A 15,927-nucleotide genomic window follows, 5' to 3' on the forward strand; every position below is an offset into this window, starting at 1 on the left:
CTTATATTATAACATTTATAATATAAATGATGCACGGATATGCTATAATGCATGCATATATTAGAACTTTTATATTATATGATGCACGAGCATGCTTTATGTAATTTAAATCATGCATACTAATATATTATAACACTTATAATATAGAATGATGCATGAAATAAAATACATAATCTATGGTGGGTTTCAATATATGATATACATTATGGCATATATAATAAACATACATCACATGCATATTTAATAAAAGTTGATGGACCGGGATAGTTAATCTCAAAAACCGTAAAAGAAAAGGCTAAACTATTACAAAAGTTGAGTCCACCAGTTCGGAACAAGTGAACCAGGTCTTGAACCACTCGCCTTGAAGCCTTGCAGCTTGATCGTGTAGCAAATCTCCTGATCGTCGAGCAACGAGCGTCGAGTATAAATGATCATGTAGCAACGATCACGTAGCTTTGGACTATGCGATGAGCATGTTAGTCTACACAATCGAGTAACGTGCGTCGAGTATCATATACTATGCGATCGTGTAGCTAATGACTATGAGATGAGTATGATAGTTTACACAATCGTTTATATATTGAGCGCCTTCGCGATCATGCAACCAACGCAAATGATCGTTTAAACAACTCTACAAGATCGCATAGCATTAGCTATGCGATCGTTTAGCAAATACTATATCGTGCAGAAAACTCTACACGAACGCATAGCCAAGTCTAAACAATCGTTTAGCTTTAGCTACTCGATTCAACCACCGTTTCATCTTCTCTATCGAAACGTACTGTAACCTTCACGTCTAAAGCTTCATGAACAACTCAAAGCTAAAACAAATACATACTTGATTGTAAGATTTAATGCCCAAAAACACAGGGGCCCTTACAAATTAACTTTTGTAACTTAAACAGAAAGCCAAAACAAAGATTACTACCCCGTAAACATCAATCAACAAACCATCCAATTACATCTAATGATTAAACACAATGCAAAAATTAAAACCCACCAAACTGTAAACGATTCCAATAGACTTGGTTCTCTACACGATTAAAGAATTTTTTCTATACGATAGTGCATCTTCTCAATCTTTTTCCTCCTCTAGTCTCACAAACTCCCTCCTAACCAAAATAGTCAGAGCCTACCACTTTTGTTTTCTCACCCTGAGAATACCGAAGAGTCACACGACAGATTGAATATATTCATCCATGTTGGGGGCAACACAACAAATTGAAGATGTTCATCCCATTAAGGAGCTAACATAGTAAATTAAAAGTACACACTTGGAATGGCGCTTCGCTTCCTTTTTGAAGTCAAGTTCGGAGGCTTCACCCCTTCCTCTTTAAAGTCAAATTTGGATGTTTTGTTCCTTCCTCTTCGAAGTTCAAGTTTTGTGCGACTTCCCTGCCTCCCCTAAAAAATTTTATTCCCTGCAGCTTTGCTTATTCTCTAAAAGGTCTTGCAGTTCTACCTTCTTTACAAAGATGTTGGCGTTGCTGTTTCTTCATCTTCACATTCGAGGATCAGATTTCTGCTTTGATGGTTGCACCGCTGTTTTTCCATCTCCGAATTTGATGGTCGCACTGTTGCTTCCCTGTCTCCAAGTTCGAGGGTTACATTATATTTCTCCAACTCTAACTTTGATGGTTGCATTAATGCCTCTCCATCTCCAAATTCGATGGTTGCACTATTGCTTCTTCGTCTCCAAGTTCAAGGGTTGGATTGTATGTCCCTCCATCTTCAAGTTCAAAGACTTTGTCGTTGTTCCTCCATCTTTAAGTTTATGAGCTTCGTCAATTTCCCTCCATCTTCAACTTCAGAGGCTTCTTCGATGCCCATCTACAAATTTGAAGGCTTCGTTGATGCTCTTCCATCTTCAAGTTCAAAGGTTCCATCGATGCTTCTCCATCTTCAAGTTCACAGGTTTCATTGATGCTCCATCTTCATGCTCAAGTTTAGAGGCTTTGCAATGGCATCTTCATGCTCAAAGTTGCAAAGATTCATCGGTGTTTCATCAAACTCAAATGCGGAGCATTCGCCGATGCTTCGTCAAACTTAATTGCAAAGGATTCGCTGATACTTCAAGCTCAAGTCTAGAGGAGTCATTGATACTATCAAGCTCAAATGCGGAGGATTCACAGATATTTCAAACTTAAAATGCAAAAGATTTGCCGATACTTCAAGCTCAAGTGCAAAGGATTCGTCGATGCTTCGTTAAGCTCAAATACGGAGGATTTTTTGATATTTCAAGCTTAAAATGTGAAGGATTCACCCATACTTCAAGCTCAAGTGTAGAGGATTGGCCAATGCTTTGTCAAGCTCAGATGCTGATGATTTATCGATGCTTCATCAAACTCAAATGTGGAGCATTCGTCGATGTTACGTCAAACTCAAATGCAGAGAATTTGTCGATGCTTTGTCAAACTCAAACGCGAAGCTCTCGTTGATGCTTCTCCATCTTTAAGTTCAGAGGCTTCATCGATGATCCTCCTCTGAAAGTTTAGAGTCCGATTGATGTTTTTCCATCTTTAAGTTCAAGATCGACGTACATGGCCCATTTCCATCTTCAAGTTTCAGATCAGTATTCATAGCTTCGTTTCCATCTTTAAGTTTAAGATCGGTGTGTATGGCTTTGCTTCCATCTTCAAGTTCAAGGTCGATGTGTCTGGCTCCGCTCCATCTTTAATTCCATGGTCGGTGTGCGTGGCTCCGTTCCATCTTCAGGTTTAAGGTCAGTGTGCATGGCTCCATTCCATCTTCAAGTTCAAGGTTAGTGTGCATGGCTCCGCTCCATCTTCAAGTTCATGGTTGGTGTGCATGGCTCGGCTCCATCTTCAATGTCTCCATCTACGAAGTCATGACGTGGCTTTGCTTCGTCTCCAAAGTCATGGCGTGGCTTCGCTTCAACTTCAAAGTCTGTCATTGCTTACTTCATCTCCAAAGTCTGGCGTGGCCCGCTTCATCTCCAAAGTCTGGCGGGGCTCGCTTCATCTCCCAAGGCTAGCGTGGCTTGCTTAATCTCCCAAGTCTGGTGTGGCTTGCTTCATCTTCAAATCTAGCGTGGCTCCACTTAATTTTCACAATTCATGTCGGTGAAGTTTTTCCCTATCTCCAAAATATTGGTGCAGCTTCGCTTCTCTTGAAAAATGTTGGTGTGGTTCCACCTCATAGGCTAGATCAAGTTTGGTCTGCCTAGCTCCACCTCATATGCGAGGAAAATTCTGACCCGTCCGACTCTGCCTCATATGCGAGATCAACTCCGGTCAACCTGACTCCACTCAAAAGCTTGATGGCATATTCTCCCCATCTTCTAAGCTTGATGGCATATTTGCCTCATCTTCAAAGTCGGATCAAGAAGTGATATAATAGGGTAGACCTTTCTGGGGCCATCCCTAGATTGATTGAATGGGGGAGTTTTAAGCCTTTCTTGTAACGACCCGACTCCCTAGAACTTAGGTAAGGCCGTTACTAAAATAAATGCATGCACATAATTTAAAACGACGCTCAGTTATTTGAAATAAATGCTAATTAAACAAGAGAAGTTCAAAAGACATTTATTAAATGTAATTGTTAAAACAAATAATAGGGTACCCAAAATTCTTAAAGACTAACAAAAGTATATAAAAGAAATAATCCTTAGTAATAAATTTTAAACAGTAAAACTAAATATTAAGAGGAAAATAAGGACTCAAATTTCAAGGTGCGAAAGTGAAAAAAAAATCTAGTCCCAGTGACACGATCACGAATTCCGCTGCGCCATCGCCGATGCATCTTTACCTTTTCCTGAAACATCAACATAAGAAAGGATGAGTATGAAATACTCAGTAACTAACTCTACCACTGGGGTCAGGCTAGGCATCTATATCATCTAGATACCCACCTATGGCACATAAACACATGAAACAGACAAGAGACTGAGTCCTATCCTATTGTAGTTGAGTATGCCCACAAAACTGGTGAATCTCGAAGGAAACACAAAACTGGTGAATGCCGGAGGAAACACAAAACTGGTGAATCCCGAAGGAAACACGAAACTGGTGAATCCCGAAGGAAACACAAACTGGTGAATCCCGAAAGAAACACAAAACTGGTGAGCATCTAACTAATCAATGAGGATATTCACACAGTCCCAACGTCAAAGAATCAACACCGTAAAATTCTAAAACATACATGAAATCCTTGGTACTATGGCTCCATCACATACACATAATCTTCAACAACATATTATACAATATTCATGTAAACCTTACATCATAATTCTACAACATACAAGTATGCCTCAACACCAGCAGATCAGACGTCGACATATGAAAACACATACCATCACATACTAACGATCAAGTGTTTAGGTGTATATTTAAACAATTCAGAACTCGTGCCAGAACATACTTTGATTCAGGTCATACTATCAATCAACATGCTAACAATTTACCATAACATACACTAACCATGCTAGCATACAACTAAAGCCTGGCCCGTGGGCAGTTTCAGTGATAAGATTACTTACCTCGAAGTAAAAATTATATCTAAGCGACAAGCAAATTAATCTTCCTCCTAGCTTAGATGGATCTTGAATTAGGCCTAAACATAATCCAAATTGCAATTAATAAAAGAGCTTAGTTCCAATAACCAAATTAACCAAATAACTCCCAATAATCTTACCCAAAAGCTTGTCAAAACCACAACCAAATCCTCTTGACAGTATACTTTTAACTTCAAAATTTCTCCAAAACTTGATTTTTAAAACCCAAACAAATATGTGTCAATAGATCGAAGTAGAACACCATTAGCCAATAAATCCAATTAAAAAAAAAAAGGCACAATCTTACCCAAATCCACAAGTTCCGACGACCCTTACTATTGGTAGCGCAAACGACGAGAAACGACGGATTCGAAGCATCTTTGCGTGACTAACGGCGAGCGACCTGGCTATTGGGTTGTGAATCTTCAAATCTAGGCGTGAGTGACTGTGGAATCTCGTGACTCTGGGCGACGACCTGCAATCCACGGAGACCAGCGCAGGTTGGTGAGTGATACCGTCGGGGTTTGACGATCAAAGACGCTACTGATCCCGTGAATCGAGTGGCGGCGACTGCTTCGTGGCCCAGACGACTGAAGGGAGTCGAGTCGACTTAGGAGGCACGCCGCTGAACAGATGCTCACGGTCGGAAGAGGGGAGGCACGACATTCATGGGTTTGGACGGAGGTGGCGTGCGGTTGGGAGGAAAGAAGAAAGAAAAATTGAGGATGGTGGTGTTGGCGTGCGGTGCGAGGAAGAAGAAGGAGAAGGGTTGGTGGGGGTTTAAAAAAATAATAATAAGGGTTGGTGGGGGTTTAAAAAATAATAATAATAAATGTAATAACTAAAAAGGAAGGTATAATTACAATAAATTCTTTCCATTTCGAAAGGAAAATTAATTTCTGCCATAACTTTCACATTGAAGTTCAAAATTGAATAATTTTCTGCCAAACTTAAATTCCCGCATTTATACTTGAGATCCAAAATGAATTACCAAATAATAATGTTACTGAAATTACATTATTATATAAAACAATGTGTGGGGTGTTACATTTCCGGTGACCCCATGTTGATCAAGATACACAAAGGTTAACCTTTCCGGGGTCATCCCTAGGTTGATTGAATGGGAGAGTTATAAGCCTTTCTGGTCCCCATGTTGATCGAGATATACAAGGGTAGACCTTTATGTGGTCATCCCTAGGTTGATCGAATAGAGGAGTTGTAAGCCTTTTCGCTCTCCCTCCCCCTCCCCCATGTTGATCAAGATATACAAGGGTAAATCTTTCCAAGGTTATCCCTAGGTTGATCGAATGGGGGGAGTTATAAGTCTTTTTGGGGCCCTCATGTTGATCATGAAGGAACTCTTATATAAGAGTACCTATGAGCGGAAGCAGAACTTTCCAATTCATTGCGACAGAATTTCCACATATACATTCAATCATATAGATGTGCATTCAGCACGCTAAATTACTGGCATGCTTTAAGGATCAATAAATAAGAGACCAAGAGATCATACGAGTTGAAGACTTTTCTTCACCGCAAATCTCACTTTCGCTGAAGCGGCAAGCTATCATTCAGCAACTCCCAATCGTCTACCTCGAACAGTCTCCACAAGAATAGAAGGAAATAGGGACGACACCACCACTCGGAGCCCTCAGTATCCTCAGTATACAACGATCAAGCAAGTAGGACAAAGGCTCGTCTATCGTATAGAAAAAATTCTTGATCGTTTAGGTGAAGTATATGATCGTGTAGGAAAAGGTAAGTGATCATCTATACGATCGTGTAGGAAAAAACTAAACGATTGTATCGTCTATACGATCGTTTAGAAAAAATCGGGCGTTAAACAATCGTTTAGTAAAAGGTAAGCGATCAATTAGTGAATAGCGCGCGTGGGTGTAAGCGTTAAGCAATCGTTCAGCACTATCGTATAGGCTCTGATTTTAAAACGCGACACACTTCAACACTATCTACAAAATAATGCTTAACATACCATGAGCTATTTAAGCGTCTCAAAGCGATACATCATTTTACTCATCCGTTATGAAAATAGAAGAGACACCGACCAATTATCTTATAACTGTCCAATTAATAGATAATAAATATAATCACATTATATTCATAACCTATATTAAATATCATATATTAACCATAGAATTTTTCTTCCACTAGATATAAATCATATTTATATCCAATTTCTCTAAATTAATGTATCTCATACATAAAGTTAATTATATCATATATAATTAACTAGTTCAATTATATCATATATAATCGAACCCCCTCTTGTCAATTTGAACATTTCAAACTGACCCAAAAATTGATTCTCAACTTATATCCAAGCTAGCAAGGGGACCTTATGAACCTATGGCTTGAAGCTCCAACAGTACGTGAATAACTGACAAAACATTTTAGCCACGATATCCACCATCCGTTACCTGCCAAGCATTCCACTAAAGACCTTCAACTGAACTCTTCTTACCATAGATATATTTCTATGTCCATTGAATATAACCAATTATCAGTACGATGACTCTTCACAAATGCTCGTAAGTACGTTGGGCCAATTTACCGTTTTGCCTCTGTAGTTACATCTCACTCCTTAAGTACCACCGATCCCTATAGTGAACAATACAACAAAGTCCTACTATGTGTGAACACCTCTCGGGCCTGAAGGATCTCTTTCCGTGAGTTCCATGAGCACGTTCGGATCACTTCGATCTCATCGTGACCAAAATACAATAATATACATTCAACACATACAGTTATGCAAACAACAAGTAATTATCAACATGATACGAATAACAAATTAACAAAGGGACAGAGTTCTATACCAGTTGAAGACGATCTTCAATCTTCGGAACTCTAATGCAGGGGAAAACCTCCAAGTGATCTACCAACGCCCGGTGAAAACGTCAACTGCAGCAGCACGAACAACGCGAATTCACGACCGCAATAGGAACGACACCACCACTAAAGAGCCCTGGGTATTCTCGGAGTGAAAACCCAAAGGATGGGCTTTGGTGAATTTGGTAGAGGAAGGAGGAAACAAAAATCGTGTAGGCGATAAGATAGTATAAGGGAAAAAGACTGCTATCACATAGCAGAGTGCTTATCGTTTAGGAGGAGCTACACGATCGTGTAGGACTTACTGAACGATCGTTTAGGAAAAGGTACACGATCGTTTAGTAAAATTGGCACACTATATGATCGTTTTGAGAAGTTATCCGATCGTGTAGGCGACAATGTGCGGTCGTTTAGCACGAGGTGGACGATCGTTTAGGCAGAGAAGAGCTATCGTTATGTCTCTCGATTTTCTTAAGCGATCGCTTAGAATAACACCAGCGCGCTCTCACTTGTCTCTTTGGGCGATTGAACGACGAGCGATCAAAATGAAAACCTTTTTCATTTTCATTCATCGGTTATGCTAACTGACGCTCCCCACTAACCCACGTCCGAACGTGAAATTTGGATTAATTATCATATAATTAATCAACTAATTAATTAATAAATATAATCATATTATATTTTATCCTATAGTTGATATCACATATCTACTATAGTATTTTATCCTCTACTTGATATAAATCATATTTATATCTAATTTCCTCCAAAATAAGTATCTTATACATTTAGTCAATTATATCATATATAATTAACCAGTCCAATTATATCTATATAATCGAATTTCCTCTTGTCAATTTGAACATTTCAAATTAACCCAGATACTGGTTCTCGGCTTTATCCAAGCTACCCAGGGGACCTAATGGACCCATGGCTCGAAACTCCAATGGTACGTAAATAGCTGACTAAACTCTTTAGCCACGAGATCCACCATCCGTTAACTGTCAGACATTCCACTAAAGACCAACAGCTGAACTCTTCTTACCACAAATAATTTCTATGCTCATCGGATATAACCAATCATGAGTACGATGACCCTTCACAGATGCTCGTAGATCAGTTGGGCCAAATTACCATTTTGCCCCTATGGTTACATCTCACTCCTTAAGTACCACTGATTCTCTAATGAACAAAACACATAGTCCAACTATGTGTGAACACTCTCGGGCCAAGAGAAGGTGTGTGGCGCCATATCGTTCAAGCCCCAAAATTAGCCCTTAAGGGAGCTATCTATCTACTTACCTTTACTCGAGGAATGAGTGAATTCCATCTTGTGTAGCTGAGTTTCTAGCTCCCAAATTAGACGAATCCCCAAAATGGTAGGTTTGAATCTTGTGAACTGGCCACTTACACCCATACAAATCAAAGGACCACCCTCAATGGCAGGATTTCCCAACTCACTCAGGATTGAGGTCATGTTACCTATGGTCATCCTAGTGAAGTGAAGTCTCTGTCATGAACGGTGTTATATAACGAGACGTTAACACTTCGTGGTCAGGTCTTATATAAACTCTTTGTATAGGATGCCTCCGCTTGCATGTCCCCAACACAAATGATCAGGATCAGACCATCTGTGACAAGTCACAACACTTGTGACCATTCCACAAAGTAGGCCGCATCCATAGCGTTACCAGGATAAGGTTTCCCTCCTATATCCATCTATTATAGACCATTTTGGTTATCACTCAAGACATGATCCACTTGTATGTTACCACATACATGCTTGAGTCATATACAGATAACCAGGAATTTTATGTTTATTGGTTTGTGGTAAAGCAAATAAAACAAGTAACTGAGCAATAATACAAGATGTAAAGTAAATATCATATATTAACAACTCAAGCGTTCGTACATACTGTTTACAAACTATAAGACACCAGACTTTAGAGCATCAACCCCAACAGGGCCATGAGAAGGTGTGTGGCGCCATATCGTTCAAGCCCCAAGATCAGTCCTTAAGGGAGTAATCTATCTACTTACCCCTGCTTCGGAGAAGGAATGAACTCCATCTTGTGAAGCTGAGTTACCAACTCCAAAATCAGACGAATCTCCAAAGTAGTAGGTTTGAGTCGGCGCTCTGGCCACTCGCACCTATGCAAATCAAAGGACCACCCTTAATGGCAGGAGTTTCCAACTCACTCAAGATTGAGGTCGTGTTACCTATGGTCATTCTAGTAAAGTGAATTCTTTGTCATGAACGGAGTTATATGACAAGATATTAACACTTCGTGGTCAAGTCTTATACAAACTCTTTGTATAAGACGTCCCTGCTCGCATGTCCTCTACACGAATGATTAGGATTAGACCATCTATGACAAGTCAAACACTTGTAACTATTCCACAAACCGAGCCGCGTCCGTAGCGTTACCAGGATAAGGTTTCCCTCCTATATCCATATACTACAGACCATTTTGGTTGTCACTTAAGACATGATCCACTTGTATGTCACCACATACATGCTTAAGTTATATAAAGACAACCAGGGATTTTAAGTTTATTGGTTTATGATAAAGCAAATAAAACATCTAAATGTGCAAAATCAAGAAGTGAAATAAATATCATATATTATACATCACAAGCATTTATACAAAATGTGTTTACAAACTATAGAACACAAGACTTTAGAGCATCAACCCCAAACAATTGAGATATACAATGGTAGACCTTTCCGGGGTCATCCCTAGGTTGATCGAATGAGGGAGTTGTTAGCCTTTGTAGGGCCCCATGTTGATCGAGATATACTAGGGTAGACCTTTCCAAGGTTATCCCTAGGTTGATTAGACCTTTCCAAGGTCATCCCTAGGTTGATCGAATGGGGGAGTTGTAAGCCTTTCCAGGCCTCCCCACGTTGATCGAGATATACTAAGGTAGACCTTTCCGAAGTCATCCCTAGGTTTATCGAATGAGAGAGTTGTAAGTCTTTCCGAGGCCTTCCACGTTGATCGAGATATTATAGGGTAGACCTTTCCGGGGTCATCCCTAGGTTGATCGAATGGGGGAGTTGTAAGCCTTTCCGGGCCTCCCATGATGATTAGGAAACATGAGCACAAGCGACGATACAATAGGTAGACATTTTCGGGGTCATCCCTATGTATGTTAAGGAGACGATCATCCAGAGGGGCATTGCTGCAAAAAAAAAAAACAGAAAAGATCAAAAGAAAGAAAAGAAAGAAAGGAAAACAAAGAAAAAAGAAAAGAAATAAAGAAAAAGAAGGAAAATTGAAAGAAAAAATAAGGAAAGAAATGGTGGAAAGAAAAGAGAAGAAAGAAAACATAAAAAGAAGGAGAAAAAAAAAGAAAAGGATGAGATGAGGATAATGGAGCGGTTTAGGATCCTATTTATAGAGGTTCCACACGCGCGCTGCCGCCATCCGTCCAGTCGGGCGAGGCGTGTGATGATTATTTTTAATAAAAAATATTATTTAATTTTTTTATTTTTACTTTTTTATCAATCCGTCCGCGTTTCGTCCACCCATCCCGTTTCGTCCGCGCATATTCTGTGGCGGAGCGCCCTTCTCGCTACATACAGTTCGACGCTAAAGGCCTATAAAAGGCAAGATCTTCAGCAGTTCGTAACATAGAATTCATTTCTTCATTTCCCACTTCATTTTTCCTCTCCTCCTCCATCTCAGCATTCTGAGCAATGAGTTTAGAAAAGGTGTATGTTCCATTCGGTAACGGTGCATTTTCGATTGGGTTTCATTTGGCTGTTTTGTCCTGGGGACGACGTGACACTTTTCAGACCTGCTTGCACACTTGGTCTCCTATAAATGTCTTAAAAGAGAGTGAGCTCCGCGATCAGCCTATAACAGTTTCTGTTTGCAGGATTTTTCCCTTCGCTTGACCGTCGTGCCTTGATGGTTTACTGTTCGTCGTTCTGAGAGTTCTACCGTTCCAACAGTTTTAAGACGTTTTCTTCATCATCAATGGCCCTCAATAGCAATAATGACATTATGATATATGACCTCAACCATCCATTCTGGTTTGAATGAGCAAACTTCAAGCGGCGGAAGCAAAAGATGTTGTTCTTCCTCACCGTCAAGAAAGTTGTCGAAGCTTGTACCAGTGCTAAGCCGATCGTCCCTTTAGAAAAACCAACTGAACAAAAGATAAAAGAAGCTGCTGACTGGGAGGAGAAAGGCTTTCTATGTAAGAATTTCATTTTAAATGGTTTGACTGATGATCTGTATGACTACTACATTACAATGAAGACAGCGAAGGAGGTCTGAGATGCCCTACAAAAGAAGTATGACACCGAGGAGGCCGGGTCGAAGAAATATGTGGTTAGCCGTTATCTCAAGTTCCAGATGATGGATGACAAATCCGTGGAGGCCCAATCCCATGAACTCCAGAAGATAGTCCACGAGATAATTACTGAAGGTATGCCTCTAGACAAACAATTCCAAGTTGTTGTTATTATTGATAAACTGCCCCTTTTGTGGAAGGACTTTAAGAACACTTTGAGGCCTAAGATCAAGGAGTTCTCCTTGGAGAGTCTTATAACCGGCTAAGGATCGAGGAAGAAGCTCAGAAGTAGAACCAGAGGGAGGAGGTGAACGTAGTACCTGGGAAACCGCCTTTGCCATGGTAAAACCTAACAAAAATCTAAAGGGACAAAGAGGAAAGGTCAGAACCGTGGCTCCAGCAACCAAAACCAACAGAAAAAACAGAAGCCCCCTTCAAGAGAAACGGTATAGTTCCTCTACTTTAATTGTAATAAACCTGGGCAATGGCTAAGAACTGTAGGAACAGGCATCGTCCTGCTGGTCAAGCGAACCTGACAGAAGAATCGATAGTTGCCATGATCACAGAAGTAAATGTGATTGGTGGTTGTGAAAGGTGGTGGATAGACACTGGCGCGACGTACTATGTCTGTCATGACCTTAGTCTATTTAAATCTTATACTAAAACTAAGGATAAGAATATTCTGTTGGGAGATCACCACTCCACGAAAGTTACTGGAATCGGTCAGGTGGAACTGAAGTTTACCTCTAGGAAGACCCTTACATTGAAGGACGTTTTGCACACTTCGGAGATACGAAAGAATTTGGTTTCGGGCTATCTCCTCAACAAAGCTAGGTTTATTCAAAATATAGGGGCAGACCTATATACCCTTACCAAAAATAATGTATTTGTAGGGAAAGGGTATGCAACTAAGGGAATGTTCAAATTAAATTTAGACTTTAATAAAATGAAATCTTCTATGTATATGTTGTGTTCCATGAATATTTGGCATGCTAAACTCTGTCATGTGAATAAGAATTTAATTAGTAACATGATTAGGCTGGAAATGATACCTAAGTTATCCACGAATAATTTTGATAAATGCGAGTATTGTAGTCAGGCTAAAACTCACATGGAATAATACACGAAAAGACCGTACCTTATTCTCCTAAAATGAACAGAAAAGCCAAAAGAAAAAATAGAACTTTAGCTAAGCTAGTAGTTGCTATTTTACTTAGTTCAGGAGTCGTGTCTTATTGGTGGGGTGAAATTCATCCTTACCTTATGTTATGTCCTAAATAGAATCTCGAAATCTAAAAATAAAACTTCACCTTACGAAATTCTCAAGAATAAGAAACCAAACTTGCTCTACTTTAGAACATGGGGTTGTCTAGCCTTTGTAAGGATTCCTGACCCAAAAAGGAGAAAATTGGCTAGTAGAGCTTACGAGTGTGTCTTTATAGGTTACGCCTTAAATAGTAAAGCCTATAGATTCTATGATCTAGTGAACTAAGTGATCATTGAGTCAAATGATGCCGACTTCTTTAAAGATAGGTTTCCTTTTAAATCAAGGAAGTGGAGCCTCTGGATCAAGTGGTATAACCCTAGTTAGAAATGCTAACCCTAGAGAGGAAACTGACCCAAAACCTAGAATAAGCAAAAGAGCTAGAACCGCCAAAGATTATGGAAATGACTTCCTAACCTACAATCTACGATGGAGTTAAAAATGATAGCACTAGCAACAGCTAGTGAAGAAGCAGATTGGCTTAGAAGTCTACTATCAAAGATTCCCTTATGGGAAAAGTCGGTACCAGCTATATTGATCCATTACGATAATACTACAGCAATCACAAAAGTTCATAACCGTTACTACAACGGAAAGTGATGTCAAATACGTCGTAAGCACAGTATCATTAGAGAGTTTCTCACTACTGGTGCAGTTAGAGTGGATAACATATGAGCTGATGAAAATTTGGCAGATTCTTTGACGAAAGAACTGGTCAGAGAAAAGTTTTTCAGAACCTCAGAAAGGATGTGACTCATGCCTATCGAAAGATAAATCACAGTGAGGAAAACCCAACCTGTAGACTATCAAGATGGGAAGCGCCAGTCTTCTATCAAGAAGAAAGACGGTACTCTCAGTTATGTATAGATTATAGGTAGTTGGACAAGGTGACGATCAGGAATAAGTACCTATTGTCTGGTATAGGTGATCTCTTTGATCAGTTAAAGGGAGCCACAATTTTCTCTAAAATAGATTTGAGATCAGGTTACCACCAGTTGAAGGTAGAGGCAGATGTTCCAAAAACTGCATTCAGGACAAGGTATGGACATTACGAGTTCCTAGTAATGCCATTTGGACTAATAAATGCCCTGCAGTATTTATGGACTTGATGAATAGGATATTTCATCCCTACTCGGATCAGTTCATGATAATCTTCATTGATGGCATATTGGTGTATTCAAGCAGTAGGGAGGATCACGGGAACCATTTGAGGATAGTTTTGCAGATGCTACGAGAGAAGCAGTTGTATGCCATGCTCAGAAAATGTGATTTCTGGTTAGACCAGGTTGTATTTCCTAGTCATATGGTTCTAACAACAGGAGTGAGTGACTCTAGATGTTTTAAATGTTTTAAATAAATTGCTAAAGCTTATGAATGTTTCGCAATGCATGTTTTTTTAAAGTTATTTATGACAACTTTTCTCTTATAGTTACCAAGCAACGCATCTCACATTAATGTTATATTTATACTATGCCTTTCAACCATGAGAATGCGTTAGTATAGAATGTTTTTGGGCAACTAAGTCATTGAGAGATAAGAATATGCAAGTTGAGTATGAGTGGCTCAGTACTGAAGTACACGGAGAAGGTACTGAAGCTCAGTCTTAGAAATTGAATAGCTTGATACTGAAGGACATGGAGAAGGTATCCGAGCAGCTCGATATTGAAGTACACGGAGAAGGTATCTGAGCAGTAGTACCTAAGGTATGACGGTACTTAAACTAGAATCACATGATGAAAGAAAAGTTGTTATTGGTAGTGTCGAGATCACTCCACACTAACTATGGATTGACGTTGAGGAATTGAGTAAAGGTTCTCTCTCAACTGAGGATGCAAATTATGTTTTAGGAAGTGAACAAAAGGGTTTCTTCCCGGTTAAGTAGTAACGCCGTAAAGAATGATAAGAAGTGAGCAGAATGGCCACCCTAGACTAATAGACTAAGACATAGTCTAGCAAAATAAGAAAAGTACTATGTGATGTTTGATTTGTCAACAAGTGAAACCTGAAGGGCAGAGGCCCTCAATCCACTACTGGTACCTGAAGGGAAGTCGGGAGCCACGCAGGTAAACATAGACTTTTCACTAGAAAGAGAATGTATAGCAGGTTTGCTCAGAGGTTAATGGCAAACGTGAAGTTTATTCTAGTGAATTCCGAGGAAAGGGTGTAATCTAGAGAAAGTCCTAGTCAGATTAATCCTAGAAGGAAGGAAAAGATGAGCAACAGTGAGCTCGAAATGTACCAGGGGTACGTTGAGTATAAAAATAAGGAACAAAATGGTTAGCAAAGACAAAAGGAAAAGGTCCAGATCTGCTGATGTTCCAGGTAATAGCTCGAAGTTTGAATTGTGATTAAGCTAGAGACTAATACAGTTAAGAAAACCTTATGTATACAGTATGGTAACCATAGTTAGGAAATGTTATAGTAGAAAGAATGTTTTCTCCCAAGTATGGATAGAAAGGACATTCTATGAAGAATGCCCTCGGTTAGGTTGAAAAGTCTAGTTGACATAAATATTGATTTCACAGCTAGCAATTAATTCAAAGTGTGACAACTGGAAAAGAATGTTCCAGTGGTATTGCTGAGAAATAGAAAAGAACCACCCTAGTAATAAATGAGTACTATGACTCAGTAGAAAATGGAAGAGTCATCAGAGGATGTGACAAATACAGTGAACTATGATGACCCAGTTGTTCATACGTACTAGTATTATTTACCATGAACAAAGTTAATATCAGAGTAGCACAACGAAAGCATAGTAAAAAAAAAAGAGAGAGAGAGAGAAAAGAAGAAAGAAAAGAAGAAGGTTGTAAGGTTTACGACCAAAGGATGTTATGAAATTCTAGTTATAAATAAGTCTAAGCAAATTTCGAGGACAAAATTTCTTTTAAGGGGGAGGTGAATGTAAACCCCGAATTCTATGTTATTTATAGGAGTTATAGAGAAAGGAAAATCCATGTTATTTATAGGAGTTATAGAGAAAGGAAAAGAAAAACATATCAAATAG

This window comes from Benincasa hispida, chromosome 11 (assembly GCF_009727055.1).
Source record: "Benincasa hispida cultivar B227 chromosome 11, ASM972705v1, whole genome shotgun sequence".
In the NCBI taxonomy this organism is placed as follows: Eukaryota; Viridiplantae; Streptophyta; class Magnoliopsida; order Cucurbitales; family Cucurbitaceae; genus Benincasa; species Benincasa hispida.